Below are 14,947 nucleotides of genomic sequence, written 5' to 3' on the forward strand. Positions count from 1 at the left end.
ATGAACATTTTAAAGAAAATAAATAAACAAGAAAGTACAAATGTTACATTTAAAAATTAACTAGATAAAAAATATATAATATGTACAATAACTATTAAGGTTATTTGAAGTATCACGGAGGAGACGGGCCACGTCGGCTGCCCAGTCCCCCTAGCACCTCGCCAAGAGTGCGCAGGAAGGCTAGGTTGAAGGTCTCTGCTTGAGCGGCCTCCTCCCTTCTCAAGACGGCCTCCTCCCTTCTCAAGGCCGCATCCAACTCCCATCTCCGCTCAGCAGACGCTTTGGCCCAGTCCAAGTGCCGTTCCTGCTGGGCCATGTGCTGTTCATGGTGCCGTTCCTGCTGGGCCCGATCCTCTCCTCCTCGTTTCCTCTTGCCTGGGTGACAATAAGATAATAATTAGCAATAAGGAAAAAACACTGGACAGGTACAGGTCACACAAGGATATAAGAATAACATGTATAAACAGAACAACAGTAAGGTGAACTAAAGAAAGTTCTGGCCCTAGATGTTTACAATGATTGTGAAAGTGAATTACATTATGTCCAGCCTGTTGATAATGAATATAAATATATGTATATGATAGGATGTCACACACAACTGTACTAGCTGCTTACTAGCTAAGACTTTACTTGTAACAGAACATTTCCACACAGTGGTATAGCTTATTTTAATTACTGACGAGGGATGATCCAAGGTTTAAAAAAACAAAACACAATTCCAGTCGTTTTGCCATTTCTATTTCGTACCTAGAACCACACGCTGCGGTGTCGTGATGGCACTCGGCGTTGATGGTTGAGTTGGTGTCGATTCTTCGGCTGGTGTCTGGTCGAGATGGGGTCCGTTCTGGATTCGATGACGATGTTGTGGACGGAACACTGCCATCACCCGTTGTTCGGGAATGTTCCTCCTCACAAGTCCCAATGTAATCATCTAGAACAGCAAAATGACTTGTTAATTCCACAAACTACTGCAGCACAATACTAAATAGCAACAACAACTATAGAAAAGAAAAACTGAACGTAAACAATGGCACATATGGTGTTAGCAAACAATAGCTCTAGCTAAGGCTATCTGCCTAGGCTATCTGCCTTAGCATGGGTTGTCGAACATTAATGTAAGAATAAAATAGACTTCTTTGTTAGAAGTGAGCGTACCTTGCAAGTCAAACCACTTCCATTGTTTCCTACCCGCACCACTCGTGTTATTGTTGTCCTTTACTTGGCGATATTCACTCTTCATCTTTTTGAGTTTTTCCCTACACTGCAGGAAAGTCCTCGAAAATCCGCGTTCGGACATCTGTGCAGAGACATCCTGGAACACTTTCACATTTCGAGTTGTTCCGTCGAGCTCCCGCTGGATTTTTATCATCCCCACTGAGATTTAGGAACGTCGTCACCTCCTCGTTCGACCACGGTGTGCTTTTCTTCGACGTTGCCATTTTTGTAGCTCCTCCGTTTACAAAAATGCTGTTTATAAAAATGCTGCAAGCTTGCTTCTAGATATATATGCGACGCTAGGGATGATCTCGCGCGCGATCTTGTGACGATTCTCTCTGACCAATCAGCAGTCGAGAGTGTTGACGTCACTAGTTCAGCCCTGGCCCCGATAGAACCACGATTTTATGGGGCCGGAAAAAGAGGGAAAAAGTACCCGCTAGCCGGTGCTAGGCTATATGGAAAGGCCACCAAAAACTGGCCTGGCCGCTTTAGTCCATGGGCCAGACCAAATATCGGTACCACCCGAGGTGGTAAAACATTTGTGGTACCATTTTGTTCATAGGGTCCATATAAGTACATTAAGCCATGATAGACTTTCCAACTGAGTAGCTTAGTGGAGTTACATGCTACCCCATTATTGATCAAATAATGCATTTTGTCACTTACAAAGTTTGGCGGTATGTTCTGTGTTTGTCCCTGCTATGTGGAAAATGGTAATGAAACTTGCCTGAATGAATATTATATAAGCTTTGTATGTTCTATTTGGAATATTTTTTCAGATTTTTGGGGAAGAAGCTCATTTTGTTGCTTTTCAGATAATGTTATTGGAGCCGCATGTTATTGCCATTTTACATGTTATCGGACACTGCGTCTGATGTACCGGTATGTAGACATACATTTTTAGTAAAGATGTATAGTTAAGATTAAGTTAATATTTCAGTCCCAGAGGCAGGACCCAGCGGCACGGCACCAAAGCGGTCACGCCTGGAGTGCCTCATCCATTGCACATCTCAAGATGAAGACTCAACCCTGGTATCACCAAAAGACATTGGTTCCTGGAAAACCCTGCTGAGAGCAGCAGAAATCAGACAGCATGCACCGATCTTAGACATCGCAAAGGACTTGCCAGATGATGTCATACCACCTGTCACCTACCATAGGAAGTGCAGAAGCATCTTTACTGGAGAGAGGCTCCAGGACAAGTCGCTGTACGTGACCTGTGGCGAGGCATGCTACCTGATCACCAAGGATCACTGGCATGAAATCCAAGATCTGAGATCAACCCAAGAAGAAGCTGATACGCGCATGCTACTTCATGCCAGACATGCTTCAGGTGATGGTTATAATAATAATAATAATAGATTTAATTTGTTAGCGCTTTTACAGGTGCTCAAAGACGCTTTACAGATACTGTATAGTGAAGGGAAAAGAAAAGGAAGGAACAACAAATAAATATATAGTTAAAGTTAAAGTCAAATAATACAAAAACAATCACACATTAAAAGCCAGATTGAAGAGGTGAGTTTTTGTGAGTTTTTTGAAGGTGGTGAGGTCAGTGCAGTCTCTGATGGGTTGTGGGAGTGAGTTCCAGAGGGAGGGGGCAGCGACGGAGAAGGCTCTGTCCCCCCAGGTCCGGTGATTGATGCGGGTGGGGATGGATAGGAGGTTGGCTTCTGATGAGCGGAGGCAGCGGGAAGGGGCGTGGTGGTGCAGCAGGTCTGTGAGGTAGGGGGGGGCCTGATTGTTGAGGGCTTTGTGAGTAATGAGGAGGACTTTGAAGTTGATTATTTGACGGACGGGGAGCCAGTGGAGGTTCTGGAGGACGGGAGTGATGTGGTCTCGGGAGCGGGTGTGGGTGAGGAGGCGGGCAGCAGAGTTCTGGATATGTTGGAGTTTATTGATTAGGTTGGATGGTATGCCGTAGAGGACGCTATTGCAGTAGTCGAGTCGTGAAGTGATGAATGCATGAATCAGGGTTTCAGCAGCAGAGGAGGAGAGTGATGGGCGGAGACGGACAATGTTTTTGAGGTGGAAAAAGGCGGTCCTGGTGATGTGATTTAGGTGGTGGTTGAATTTGAGCTGACTGTCGAAGATGACTCCGAGGTTGCGGATGTGAGGGGGGGAGATAGAGTGTGGCTGTCAATGGTGAAGTTGAAATTCTGGATGTCTTTGATACGGGATGGGGGGCCGATGATGATGATGATGTCTGATTTGGCACTGTTCAGTTGGAGATAGTTTGTTTGCATCCATGCTTTTATTTCTGAGAGACAGTTGGTGAGAGTGGAGTGTGTTGTGGGGGTGATGGTTTTTGTTGAGATATAAAGTTGGATGTCATCGGCGTAGCAGTGAAATTGAAGGTTGTGGCGACTAATTATTTTGCCAAGGGGGAGCATGTAGAGGATGAAGAGGAGGGGGCCAAGCACCGAACCCTGGGGGACACCTTGGGACAGAGGAGCAGTGGAGGAGGTGCAGTTGTTGATGTTGATAAACTGATGTCTGTCGGTGAGGTAGGATTTCAGCCAGGAGAGTGCAGTGTCGGTGATGTTGAGTGATGATTGGAGGAGGGACAGCAGGATGGCGTGGTTGATGGTGTTGAATGCTGCGGTGAGGTCGAGGAGTATGAGGATGTTAAGGTTGCCGGAGTCAGAGGAGAGGAGGAGGTCGTTTGTGATTTTGAGAAGAGCTCAATGGGTCCATAATCATCACAGCTGAAGACACTGATGTGCTGATACTGTGGCTTTGCTTCAGCAAGACGATGGCCTGCCCTCTGTATCAGAAGTGTGGTACACAGAATCGTACACGATACATAGACATTGGTAAACTAGCGAGCTCCCTGGGCGAGGAAGTCTGCCAAGGTCTTGTTGGACTACATGCTCTCACTGGGTGTGACACGGTCAGTGCATTCGCTGGTCGTGGAAAGTTAAGTGCACTGAAGCATCTGAAGGAGAATGAGACCTACCAGGAGGCCTTCAAGCGTCTTGGTGAAGCATGGGATGTATCTGCTGACCTATTTGATAAGATGCAGGACTTTGTTTGCCGGTTGTATGCATCCTCATCCACCACCTCTGATGTCAATGAACTCCGATACCAACTCTTCTGTGCACAACGGGGAGAGGTGGAATCCAGCCAACTGCCACCATGCAAGGATTGCTTGCACATGTACGTCCTCCGCGCGAACTACCAGACCGCAATTTGGCGACGCTGTCTTGTGAGTGAACCTGTTGTGCCAGACCCCAAGGGCTGTGGCTGGACTACAGGTGACGATGGCAGTCTGGAAATAGAATGGATGCAGGGATCACCGGCACCTGATGCAGTATTGCAGCTGATGTCCTGCAAGTGTGCACATATCTGCAAACTTCTAGCCTGTGTGTGCCTGGAGAACCAGCACGGACATGTGCAAACTGCAGACATGCACCAACCAGAGAAGTGAAGATGAGGACGAAGTCGCAGTGGAACTGGACGAGTCTGACACTGATGATGAAGAGAACTGACAATGTTTTGTTTAGGCAATGGTCTGGACTTTATAGTCATACCGGTACAACTTCAGATGAATGTATAGTACCCATGAAGTGCATGGCAAGTCACTGTCGATGAGTATAAACTGATGTATACTCAAGTACTGGGTAAATTTGTAAGTAAATCAAACTAGACTTGCCCCCATGAATATTTCTTGACCTTGTGAAGGAGTTCTACATGTAAAACTGGTAGTATAGTTGACTTTGTCTAGTTGGCTGGTCAAAGCTAGACACTACAGACATGTAGATGTAACTATGTTATGCAGTTCCATGTTTTATGTTTTTTTTTTTTCAAGTAATAATAATTTTATTTGGCTAAAATATTGTCCAAGTTACTTTAGAATGACCTGTCTAACTAAACAACACCATAAGAACAGTGCATTAGCCATTAAATGGTTGACTTCATGTTGGTATTTGAGTTATATGTACATTCAAGCCACATTTTACGCCTTCGAATTTGGCGCTTCGGGTCATTGTATTCAATAGCTGATTTCTATGACTAAGCTACCACTCTGGAATGTCTATCTTACCAAAATATCATCTATAGATATATGCCACTTGAAAACACTTCACTAAAATTTGCCACTTTGGGTGGTACCGATAAGTGGAAATCCAGGTATGGGCCCATGGACTACTTGAGGACGGTTAAGGACGCTTAAACGGGACTGCCCGCTGCAGTGGAAATGCGCCATAACACTACTGCCCATAGCTCTAGGACAGGGGTCGGCAACAGGCGGACCGCGGTCCGGATCCGGACCCAGACGCCGACCTATACGGACCCGGAGCTATAATCAATACATTAATAAGGGATTTTTCGGCGCCTCCCGCTTTTTTAACGCTGATTTGGGTGACTTGTGTAATTCGTGGAGAACCGAAGAGTTTTCGTTTTGGGGGTGGGGGGGTGGGGAGTCCGTCCGTCAGTCCGACTGACGGACAACTTCTCACTTCAAAAAAGAAGAAGAAATCTAGATCGCAAAAATAATTAAACAAGTGAGTACCTTTTTTTCCTGGACAATGACAGGTTCCTTGAACACAACACGAGCGTAACGTGTCTTCACGTGGTATCTCGTCTGAAAGGAGTGCTCAGAGAGCACCGGAACCCCGCTCCAGCCCTTCAAATTAGTGATGGGAATTCCGGCTCTTCTTGGTGAGCCGGATCATTTGGCTCGGCTCACCAAGAAGAGCCGGCTCTTTCGGCTCCCAAACGGCTCTTCAGTTTACCACTTATTATACCTTTTAATTAAATCAAATGTAGCCCTGTTTTGACTAATGATTTATATATATCACCAGACCCTCCTTCCACCAACACACTTACCTCCTTTTCCCCTCTCTCTCCAAGTGAGGTTCTTACCCTCATTACCTCTGCCCGCCCTACCACCTGTCCTCTGGACCCTATCCCTTCAAACCTCCTTCAGACTATCGCTCCTGATATTCTATCTACCGTTTCTCACCCATTTCATCAACACTTCTCTAACTTCTGGTCACTTTCCAAACAGTCTCAAGGAGGCAAGAGTAAACCCTCTCCTAAAGAAACCCACTCTCAACCCGTCTGATGTTATAAACTACAGGCCTGTCTCTCTCCTCCCGTTCCTGTCTAAATCACTTGAACGCGCTGTCTTTAAACAACTCTCCTGTTATCTCAATCAGAACAACCTTCTGGATCAGCACCAGTCTGGTTTCAAGGCAGGTCACTCCACAGAAACTGCTCTCATTGCTGTCACGGAGGAACGGCACACTGCCAAAACTGCATCCCTCTCCTCTGTCATCATCCTGTTGGACCTGTCTGCTGCATTCGACACGGTGAATCATCAGATCCTCCTTCGCACTCTCCAAAAACTTGGAGTTTCAGGCTCTGCACTTTCCCTCCTCACCTCATACCTGAAAGACCGTACCTACAGGGTGACTTGGAGAGGGTCTGAGTCCGACCCTTGTCAATTAACTACAGGGGTCCCTCAGGGCTCTGTTCTTGGTCCCCTCCTCTTCTCCCTGTACACAAACTCGCTCGGATCAGTCATTAGCCCGCATGGTTTTTCTTACCACTGCTACGCTGATGACACCCAATTAATTCTGTCCTTTCCCCGCTCAGAGACCCAGGTCGTCGCACGCATCTCTGCTTGTCTAGCTGACATCTCTCAGTGGATGTCTGATCATCACCTCAAGCTCAACCTTGACAAGACTGAGCTGCTCTTCCTTCTGGGAAAAGATTGTCCCACTCTTGACCTAACAATCAACATCGGCACCTCAGTTGTTTCCCCGACTCAGACTGCAAGGAATCTGGGTGTGACCCTAGATAACAACCTGTCCTTCACTGCAAACATCGCTGCTACAACCCGTTGCTGCAGATACACGCTTTACAACATCAGGAAGATACGTCCCCAGCTGACACAGAAAGCGACTCAGGTTCTGGTCCAGGCTCTCGTCATCTCACGCCTAGACTACTGCAACTCCCTCCTGGCTGGTCTACCTGCATGTGCCATCCGGTAACTGCTAGAATCCACTTCAAGACACTGGTACTTGCTTACCATGCTGCGAATGAATCTGGCCCTTCGTACATCCAGGACATGGTTAAACCGTACACCCCAGCGCGTGCACTACGCTCTGCATCAGCCAAACGACTCGCTGCGCCATCGCTGCGAGGGGGACCCAAGTTCCCAACGGCGAAAACACGTGGGTTTGCTGTCCTGGCTCCAGGATGGTGGAATGAGCTCCCCATTGACATCAGGACGGCAGATAGCTTGCACATCTTCCGGCGCAAACTGAAAACTCATCTCTTTCGACTCCACTTCGAGCGATAGAACTATTAACGAAGCACTTTTATACTAATAAAGGACTGGCTTTTCTAAAGCCAGTTGAGCAGCACTTGAAATGTTTTTGCTCTATGAAACCTGATGTACTTATATGATTCTGTTTTCTTCAAGTTGTATTTTGTTGGACGAACGCACTTATTGTAAGTCGCTTTGGATAAAAGCGTCAGCTAAATGCAATGTAATGTAATGTAATGTAATATGTGTACACATATATCACTTAAATTATTCAATACATCCTTTGTACTGAAGTATTCAAAAGTAAAAATTACATGTTTAATATAAATGATTTGCTGTGGCCAATTGTTTTCATTGCATTTACAGACACGTGCAACTCTCTGATACCACCCAATGAATGCATTGACTTGCTTGTAGAACCACGCTACACAAAACAGATAGCAACACCTATACAACTATTTAAAAAAGGGGCTACTGTATCGACCTATATAAAGTATATAACATTTTTTTTTTTTTTTAAATACCAAAAAGATCCTGCATTTTAGCCATGCCTCATTTCGCTCTATTTGCTCTTTCCAGAGCTGTTTTTGCAGGGGAGCGTGCTCTGAGATCAGCTGCTGGGCTGTCTGTAGAGGGGAAGGAAAAGAGATCTCCGTCCTCCGTGTTTTATTTTTATAGAAGTAAGAAGAGAAGTAATGGGGCAGAAACCCTCCTTTTTACGCAGCGGTCCAGACATAGACATCAAACGGCGACACATATTCAGTTGCCAGTTACTTTGGCATTAGGGCAGGGATATCTAGATACTTTCCAAGGTTTGCTATAATGAATTGTGCTACTTCTAAAGCAAGCAACGATGTTTTCAAATCTGTAATCAAAAAGCTCCTCAAAAACACTATCGAAGCAGTTCCTGCCGTTGCTACGTTAGTTCAAACAGTAACAACGGACTACGTTTCTTAGCGGATGCATGTCAATTTAAATCAATACATAAAACTATTTTTTAAATCACTAAAATCATTTTCTAAATCCATAAAAGCATTTCCATTAATATTGGGAGTCATGTCGTTACTTTGTTGAGAATGTGGCCATGTAATAAGCGGGATAATGTGCACATTGCACATTGCATAATGTGCCTTCATGCCGATCTAGATCCCTCCGCAAAAATGGCTCGTTCGCGGGCGAGAGCCGGCTCCCGTCGTTCACTTAAAAGAGCCGGCTCTTTGAGCCGGCTCGTTCGCGACCGACACATCACTACTTCAAATATTGCAATACCCATAAGGAGCCGTACACATGCCGCAGTGTTTGCGTGGCTGTGTCTTTAGTTGTAAGCACAGTGGCGATCTGTTGTTATTAGCATCTGGTTAGCTAGCTATGCTAACGAATTTAAAGAGCTTTTCTACAACCAGGTGGAAGAGAGCTCTCTCTTGAGAGGCTCAAATAACCTCAGCTCAGTGAGGTTAAGGCACAACTTGATATGATCATTATAGTTATTAATGAGACTAAATGAAAAACAGGTATAAAATACTATATGACAGTAACAAGAAAAATATGCTTACAGTTCTGTTTCATATGGGTGTTGAGAGATGTATCCATCGATCTCTTAATGTTGCTCTCAAAGTGCACCAGATTGATGCTTTTAACTTCAATATTTAAAAAAAAAATCTTCCCGGACGACCATGCCCCCGGACCCCCCTAGAGGAGGTTAGGTCCCCCCCCACTTAAATCATGTTCACATGGATAGGATACTAAATACATTTGCACACATCTTGTGTCCATATCTTTCTGTTTTGGTGGTCATGCCACACCGTGCACATGCATGCATACGTGAGTCATGGTGAGATATCTGGATTAAGAGGTTGCTTTTTCTTTGCACAGCATGAAAGAAAGGCCAAATGAATGGGCTGTGATTTTAGTTTTTTTAAGCAGAGGCTGAGTTCAATCATTTGTACGACCCTCGGAGGATGTTGTAAAAATTGAAAGGAAAAAGGTTCCCCACCCCTGCTGTAAACAATAATAAAAACCCTTGATTTTTAACTTAACATCTCTGTCTCCTATTGATCTGAGTATATTATAAAGAATAGCAGTTAATTGAAGCATTATAGCACAGGCCTTTGTCAGATGGTATATTACGCTGTTTTTTTTCTGCTTCGAATAGTTCTCTCTTTTGGTCTGTGTTTGCATCCCTATAACCAATGAGCACCTGCATGGGTATGAGAATAGCCCTGACTCCATGTCAGCCCAGATTTACAAACTCCTGGCAGGACAAGCTCAAGCTCAATTCTCACACTGAATTTGAAAAAAGCGAGTGAGGGACTGCAATATAAGAGGGAAAGAAAGATAAACTTTAAAAAGGTTCAATTGTTATGATGTGTAAAGACTGATATTGTTCTATAATCGGCTGAAACTGTTAAGTCATGATGTGAAACGGTTAACAAAGAAAAAGGGACACTCAAGCTGCTGCTACACTTTATTTTATTTATCTAAAATTAAGCACTTTTAAGATGCACATATTTTCAAAAGCTATTTTATTTATTTTCTCTATTTTATTTGTAAATGCAGCCCGAGAGGAACATTACACATATCCACAGTATTTAAGTAATGTTAATTGACAATTAGGGCCGGGACTCGATTAAAAAAATTAATCTAATTAATTAGAGGCTTTGTAATTAATTAATCGAAATTAATCGCATTTTTAATCACATGTAAATATTTGACCTGAGAACAGTGAGAAGCAATTTTTTTCACATGGATTTTAGTATACCATTAGGCGCATTCACACCGCAGTACTTTTCCCACAAAGGTTCATGAGAATTTAGTTCATGAGAACTCTTTGAACCTGGGGGTGGATTAGGCAAATGAAGCCACTGACGTCACTTCTTCTTCTGCTTTGGGTTTACTGGCAGGCCGCAAACCACTTCACGTCGTATACTGCCGCCCAAAGTCCCCGGCAGGAAGTCCCCGGAGTTGGGGACTGGCTTCAGTAGAAGCTGCTGGGACTCCCAGCAGCCTTCCGAGTAAATCGCCAGAACGCCGACACCTCCTCATCTCCACCGCTCCCATGTTTTATTTTGTGTTGCCATAAGTTAGTCTCTCTGCGTTTCTGCGCTGGGCTAATGCTAATAATGCTAATGCGAGGATAATAAAATGGCGGCTTCACAAAACTTTTTGGGAGTTTTACGGGGCGTGGTTTGCAATCCGCCCAGCCAATCAGAAATATAGCTCTTTTCTCACAAGAGAGCCGTACGAAAGTCCCTGCTCTCTAGCAGGGACTTTCGTGGGGGTAAAAAGGTTCACATGAACTAATTTTAGTACCGGCTCTTTTTGGTGTGAACGCGATAAAAGAGGCTAACGTCCACGCTAGCTTCCACGCTAGCTGCTATATGTTTTGCATTGAGGTGATACTTGAGGCTTGATGTGCTGCGGTGATATGCGAATTCCTTTTTGCATAATTTGCACACAACTGTGCTCTTATCGACGCTTCCATCCGTCCGTTTTTTAAAACAACATTTCCCACTGTTGTTCACTGTGGTTTGTTGTTGTCTGAAGTCATGAACGTTAGTTGGTGCTCCAGTATAATCGGTACGCCTGAAACTCATCCAGTGAGAAACGTTCCGCGGTGCAAAAATAAGTGCGATTAAAATGCGTTAATTTTTTTAACGCGTTAATTTTTGTGTGATTAATTAATCTTAATTAACGCGTTAAAGTCCCGGCCCTATTGACAATACATATTGTTGTTTATGAATTGTACTTTCTTTATTTGATTGGCAGTCAGTTGTTGATTACATGCAGACGTTGATAAAGCTACAGGTCACTTCAATATATATCACACTAATTCATGAAGCAAGTTAGACATTTTGATGTTCCGGACCTTTGCATGGGGAGATTTTCTCTAACTGGACCTCGTTGAATTCTAGTTGAAGACCCCTGCTCTAGGAGGTTGCTGTGCCTGGAGCGCTGCGGCCACACACTTGCTGAATGTGCGCGGGGACAGGGAGTAGCCGAACGGCAGCCTGTTGTACTCGTAGGCCACCCACTGGAAGGCACAACGAAAATACTTTCTGTTTCTGTTTCGGAGCAATCCCGACATGAAAGTAAGCGTCCTCCAGGTCGATGGTTGTAAACCGATCGCCTGGCTGCACCAGTCCCAGTAACTGTTTTATAGTTAACATCCGGAATTTTCTGCGTGCAATGTGGAGATTCAGACAGCGAAGATCCAGAATGGGCCTGAATTCGCCTGTCTTTTTGGGCACCAGGAAGTACAGGGAATAATTATGGGATTAGTTTTGTATCATAAAGATAAAGCAACACTTTCTCAGAATAAAGCAAAACTATGAGTTTAAAAGAAAAAAAAACTGAGACAAGCTAAATAAAATACATTTCAAAAATAAAACTATAAGTTGCAAACAAATCATTTGTGTAATCATGCAACTATAAGTCTTTTTTCTTTGTTTTAACATAGGTTTGTGTTTGCAGTTCTTGTTTCTTCTTTCTCAATGATCAGACTTTTGCTCTCGCTGCAGCTCTTCTCTTTTGCGTTCCTTCACTTTTTGTTTGAGATTCTGACACAAACCTCCCAGGTGGGCTGGACTTTCAGGGGTGCGGGACGCACTGGCTGACGCATTGACGCATTGACGCATTGGCTACTCAGTTTTTGAGTGACAGCCCACTACACCACAGTGTACACCACAGTGTAAAACACATTCCCATTTATTAATGAGTTACTAACATTTCTAATAAGGCTTAGCAGTACAGGTAAATGTGGGCTTACTATTTGGCAAGCAACCGGTCACAGTTGCCCTGTTTATCTCAAATCTTATAAAAGCTTATTAATGATTTATAAAGTTTTCACAACTTAATAAATGAATTACAAACTATTCGTAAACCCTTTATAAGGGTGGTCTTATTGTAAAGTGGTATTTTTCTCATGGCAGTTAGACTCTAGAGACAAACCAGGGGACTTTGCTTTTAATCTGTGTCTGTCCATTTGGTGTAGTACTTTATCCAATATTACATTTGGTTTATATATTAGTCACTTTATGAAATGCCAGGTTTTAGGCCTTGGTTTGAACATTCAATTCTGAAAATAAAAAATCAACCATTTAATGATGATTAATGATTCATTTTTCTTTAATCCTGACGTGACTAGAGTAGATAGTAATTAAGTAAGTCAATCTGTATAGGAAGACGAATTAAGGGATAGAGGAGAAAAGGTTATGGTATAATTACAAAGCCTGTCAATTTATGAATTGAGGAAATCAAAGTTAGTCTGTTAACCAAAGTGCAGCCATCTAATAATGTACTATCTATTATTAAAGATCAGAGGAAAAGAACAGAATGAGAGGGGTAAATCCGGAATAAAGAAGCAAAGAGATTGTAGAGCAGTGAGAAGGAAAGGAAGAAAGAGAAGACACGTTTAGGTCAGGATGGATATCCGAAAGTGGTTGTCCAACAAGAAGGCTGGTAGCTCTGGCAGCAGCAAAGATATTGTGGAGGCCGAGCTTCCACAGAGGGATTTAGTTCAGAGCGAGTTAACTCCACCAGCCAGAGAAGATGTCCCGGCAGCGGCCGGAGCATCTTGTTCCACAATAAGCACTAGAATGGGTTAACAGCCGCCTCCAGCTCCACCTTTTAATGCCACTGCGCCTGACGATCTTGGGACAGAGGGGTCAGCCCAGGTTATCCTGCAGTCCTACCCTGTCCGAATAATGAATGGCCAAAAACGCACCTTTACCAAGAATTGGTTTAATGGAAGAAAGTGGCTGGAATATTCAGTTGTGGCTGATGCTGCATTTTGCTTTCCATGTAGAACGTTTAACACAGGGTGTAGTGCTAATGCAGACAAAGCCTTCACACAAACCGGCTTCTGTAATTGGAAATGTGCAACTGATAGCACCAAAGGTTTTTCAAGAACATTTGAAGTGCAACGCTCTCTGGATCGAAGCATTGTGATGCCCTAAGTCTGACAGACCTTGTAATTTCTGAGCTACGAAAGGCAGGCTTAACAACAGACACAATCCTCAACCAGTGCTATGATGGTGCAAGTGTGATGTCAGGGAAAAGAAGAGGCGTACAGAAAATACTGCAGGAGAAAGTTGAGAGAGAGGTCCCATATGTGCATTGCTTCAACCACCAATTACATCTGGTGGTTATTCATGCTATGTTATCAGAGAACACTCTGAAAGTCTTTTTTGATGTGTGTGACATGCTTTATCGGTTTATGAAAAAAACAACTGTGTCCGCTACATCTATGTGTGTATCAAGTCCCTACACACCTGAAGCAGTACGTGGTGGAGAGTACTATAGGTCAGCAGGACATAGGAAGTGAGACAGAGTGCAAGCGGCTCTTCTTCAGCACATTGGACAGTGTCATTGGGGAAATGAACAGGAGATTTTCTGAACGAAACAGCCCGCTGGTCGAGGCGCTTTGTGCCCTTGACCCAGAAAATCCTCACTTCTTGGATGTGCAGAAGGTGACACCACTGCTTGAGCTCACGAAAACCACTTTGGTGGAATCTGAGTTTGCTGTAGCTCGAAACCTTTGCAGTCTGAAATGGCCCGCTCTACTGGGGATGTGTGGACCCCCACTTCCATCCTGCAGTGCTTCTCCAGGCCTCTTGCCGCTATATCAACCGTGCTTACCGCACTGAAACATGGAGTGACTTTTGAGGCATCCTCGGCTACGTGTGAGAGCACCTTCTCAACGCTAACGAATGTCTTCAGTCAGCACAGACGAAGCATGCTGCACCCGAGAAAAGCCTGCATGATACAATTGGCATGTGAGGCGGATCTCACAAAACAATTTCGGGAAAAAGACTGGAAGGAGCGCTTATTCAGAAAGTTCAATAAGCAAACAAGGAGGCTGCAACTTTACTGGATTAAGGTAAAATACAATTCTGCAGATTTATCTTGCTAAAAAAAATTGTCAATTAATTACATTGCCAGTATTTTTCGTTGTTATGTGACGACCGCTACTTTACGACGTTACGGTGTGTGTGTGTGTGTGTGTGTGTGTGTGTGTGTGTGTGTGTGTGTGTGTGTGTGTGTGTGTGTGTGTGTGTGTGTGTGTGTGTGTGTGTGTGTGTGTGTCCGTGTCCCTTTAACGTTCAGCACTGATTGAGGGCACCTGGCTGTCGGTACGGTCCTGAGGAGTGAAAGGCCCGAGCCAGAGACTTGCTTGCTCTCTCTGTTGGAGGATCTGTTTTGGAGAGCAGCTACTGTACCTGACTTATGATTTTGTTTCCCTTCACCTTAGTTTGGCATTCAACACTTTGCACAACCACACCATGTTCACACACCCACACATACACTACTGATCTTACTGATTAACACATCCCATTGTGGTAGCTCTGTTTAGTTTAATGGTAATAATAAATATCTTTCCTTATATCGCGTCCGTTCCACGTTTTTGTTATGGCCAAGAGCCAGGCCGTGACAGTTGTGAAAAAAAGTCGTCCC

The sequence above is a fragment of the Gymnodraco acuticeps genome, unplaced genomic scaffold (assembly GCF_902827175.1).
Source record: "Gymnodraco acuticeps unplaced genomic scaffold, fGymAcu1.1, whole genome shotgun sequence".
Taxonomy (NCBI): Eukaryota; Metazoa; Chordata; class Actinopteri; order Perciformes; family Bathydraconidae; genus Gymnodraco; species Gymnodraco acuticeps.